The sequence below is a fragment of the Triticum aestivum genome, chromosome 1D (assembly GCF_018294505.1).
Source record: "Triticum aestivum cultivar Chinese Spring chromosome 1D, IWGSC CS RefSeq v2.1, whole genome shotgun sequence".
Taxonomy (NCBI): domain Eukaryota; kingdom Viridiplantae; phylum Streptophyta; class Magnoliopsida; order Poales; family Poaceae; genus Triticum; species Triticum aestivum.
Window position 1 is genome coordinate 355,518,978 of NC_057796.1, and position 3,870 is coordinate 355,522,847.

At 40.2% G+C, this 3,870-nt stretch overlaps 1 long non-coding RNA gene across 1 annotated transcript; it reads left to right on the top strand.

Annotated features, from left to right (window-relative positions):
• The first annotated feature begins 1,037 nt into the window (after nt 1-1,037).
• Nucleotides 1,038-3,670, top strand: LOC123169944 (uncharacterized). Its single transcript, XR_006484987.1, has 3 exons — nt 1,038-1,123; nt 2,614-2,693; nt 3,602-3,670. It is a non-coding gene; the product is annotated as an uncharacterized lncRNA (long non-coding RNA).
• The last annotated feature ends 200 nt before the right edge of the window (nt 3,671-3,870 follow it).

The following is a 3,870-nucleotide window of genomic DNA, read 5'->3' on the forward strand; positions in this document are numbered from 1 at the left end:
TGTTAGTACTACATTTTAGCAAGATGCTGAAACCAACGACGCTTTGTCTAAGCAGGCCGGGCCGTAGAGCACGAACCCGTTCGCCGACGACAACTTCAAGGGTTACCCCGAGTACATGAACACCAGCAACCCGCAGACGGCAGACGATCCCTTCCAGCAACATTTCCTGAAGCCGCCGGCGTCAAGCCCCTACGACAACTTCCTCAGGGTGGCAGGGTGCTGAGGCGAATGAGTGCCTGCCCGGATCAGCAGCAAGTCTATCGTGTCACGTCTCTACGCATGGTACCGAAACACGAGCAGGACTAGATCTAAGAACCAGAGAGATTAAGTCAGTATATCTTACTTGGGTACAAGTCGCTAGAGGTTGCTACTGACACACACTTAACCCATCCATTTATCTCTCTGCTAATTCTCCACTTGGGTATAAACTGTTATATATATATATATATATATATATATATGCAAAAATAAACTGTTATATATCCCATATGTTTAGGTTTATCAGGACCTGTCAAGTTGTCCTATCCGAGGGTAGATTTAAAAAAATTCAGAATAAGAATTCTGAAGGCTTGAACGATCCTTTTCACAAACGGATAGATATGAAATTGCGTGCTTTATCTGATAGGTTCTCTCCTTTTAATTATTATTATTATCATTGTGTGTTGATTATATGAGGTGTTAGCTCTTCCTAGACCTCTCATCATTTCACCTGTAGCTAGTGAAGCTTAGTGGGAAGCATCAATAAATAGTTGTTGGCATATTTGATAATTTTAGATAGTTGCTGAGGCAGACATGGTGGTCCTCAGGTCAAAATATATCTTTGCCTGATCTTTGTATAGGTGGTATGACTATAACTGAACCATATGTTCTGTTTTATCATATATAACTGAATCATGAGTTTGTTTATATTTTAAACCTACATGAAAGGAAGTGTGCTTGTTGACGATGGTTATTGTTGCTGAATCCATATCCTGGTTCAGACTCATATTTTGCTATTCTTAGGTGGCGGGCTTGTACGGCATCGCGAGCAGGAGGGCCATGAGGCGTGTGCTGCTCTGCTCCTAGGGCGACCAAGAGGTCCTGCCCCGAGCTCAAGCACGTCCACGCCGACCCACCACGACAGGTAGCATCTGCAACTCCCTCTCATCTTCCTCTGCTCGCTATTGCTGCTCCGAATTATACATGTTGGCAAAGAGATGTCCCTGTTTTCCTCAGTACTATGCACTGCTATATTTATGTGGTTGTCTTTGTGTGCATCTTATTTTTAAACCAAGTGAGACACCTCCATCCCCTACATCTTGACGATCCCTCATGCGTTGCTCTCACTACCTCCTGCCCCTAGATTTCCAATTGCATTTGTTGCCTGCTCATTTAATTAATTAAAACTGCATGTGTGCGTGTAAGTATATCACTTTGCTGTTGTTCATCTTCAAAATATATGGATATACCTATTCCTACAATGTTTTGATTTCCTAGGTAGGTCTGTATTAGGCAGTGTTTCTTCTATGAAGAACTGTGCACTAGTGATAATAGTGTGATATTGTTATTTACCCTTTACTTTTTGGGTGCTGGTTGGTGTGTGAGCGATCGTAAGTGCAAATCGTTTGTCATTCACTGTTATTTACTTATGTGATCAGCATCATTTCTATGTAGATATGAAACTCTTGAGTATATTTTCCTTATATGCCCCTTCCATACCATTCCCACTCAAACCAAAGCTTCTGTATGCACTTGATATTTGCAATGAGACTTGAGAGAATTTCTGTATGCACTGAAGTTTTCTCTAATATAGATTTCTCAAATCTCTATCGGAACTACTCTAATAGAAAATGGTGCTAACTGTTAAAGCTCTTCGTGGTGACATGTTTTTTACCAATACAATACTATATTAGCACTCAAGGACAGTTTGAGTGATAGGCTGTTCATACTTTTAGAGAAGTGAATTGATTAAGCTATTGCTTTCCCCAACAACAAAAAATAAACACGACAGTTGAACAACGTGTATCCCTTCACTTGAAAGCCTATGAAACTTCCTGTAGCAGCAGAGCAGCACACTTTATATATATATATATGTATGAGGTTGGGTAGTTCAACTCTACTTTACTTCCTAACTGATTCATATATATGATGGAAATTGTGCAGGTTCCATTGTGCCAAGTGGCCTCTGGCCATCTTGCACTGGACTCCAGTAACAAGTAGATGTTGTTGCCGCACTCAATATTTTAAGTTGTTTTTTTCTTTTTTGAGAAATGTTAATCCCCCAGTTTCCCTGTTAATAACCTGAGAACACTTGCGTCCTCCCCAACCTTCGCCCCAGCCTGCCGCTGCCGGCATGGCGCGTGGCTCTCACCGCAGTAGCTAATTAGATTTTTGGGACTCGGTTTCTATGCTCTGCTCGATAGCATTTTGGATATTGATTGGACACGCTTTATATAAAACGATTTATCTTGTACATTGCTCTGCCTAACTTGTATACATGAAACCATACTTGTCAAATATTGAGTATCACTGCTGAATAATAACGTCTTGTTTTCTGTTCACTGAATCACAATTATTCTCTCTTTTTACCATCAATCCATCTTCTTACAGTTGCATGTTTTTTTGGCTGTCCAGATGACCAAGCCCAAGGAGGAAGCAGCTGCTCATCACTGAGGACAAGTAACTCCAGCAGGTTGACGCCGTAGATTCACAATGTACCTTCTCTATGCCCATCCAGTTCTGTGATTTGTGTCTTGAAACCCAAAAAACCCCATGCCCATGTGGGAGCTGAACCATAGTTTTTTGCTTGTGGAAAATAATATCCTTGGCTGAATTGACTTGAGGCGGCTTCTTCGAAATTCTTGGAAATGCTTTGGTAGTTTCTTTCGGCGAGAAACTGTTTCATACTGAAGTTTACTGGTACATGTGTGGTTTTCTACTGTTACTTCGTTTGGGTTGGGTTGGCACCAGCGGGGAGATGTGCACGCACGCTGGCAGCATGAGCTAGCAGCCATGATTGCCAGCCAGCCACCACCATGTAAATGTAATAAATATGTGGCCTATCTAGTGTGCTGCTGTTAGAAATATAGATGTGTGGCCTATCTAGTGTGCTGCTGATAATCTGTTTTTACCTCACTTGGCAAGCACCATAATCAGTTTTTACCTCACTGTACTGCAGGAATAAATGTGTGGCCTATCTAGTGTGCTGCTGATAGAAATATAGATGGAAGATTAGTTGACTAGTTATGGAATCTATAATCCTTCATATATACTGCCGTTGTCTATGCGTGCTGCTGCTTCATACACGTTTAATCAAATCTATCAAGCAGCTGTTGTCATGTCATGCTTGTTGTATTAACAGCCAATTTAGTTGCTGCCAGTTCAAGGTTTTTAGTACATATCATGTTCTATTTTGCTATTGAACACCTTCCAACTTAAATGCTGAATTGCCTTGTACACATAATTGTTTGTAATCTATGGGAAAGCCGTTAATAGTCAGCTGACCTCATGAACTGTAAAAATATATCAAAATCTTGTGTTGTTAAAGTGAACTTATTGTCAATTCTTGCTTATAAGCTATGTTTGATGTTGTCTACAGGTTCTTATTCCTTTTTTTGCATAGGTGAAGTATGAAGTGTGAAGCCGTGAAGCCTATCAGCAAGAGTAGCATATTATGTATTGTAATATCAGGAGTGTAATATTAGTCAGAGTAGCATATTATGTATTGTAACATTTAGTGTTGTTTTGGATGAATTTCATTTGCTCTACAGTCTGTTTGAAATATTGATTATGTATATAATTTCAATACCTATGAAATGGAAACCTGACCAGGGGGACCCACTTATGAAAATTGTTTGACAAATTTTGAAATTTTTGACATGTGGGTCCAAT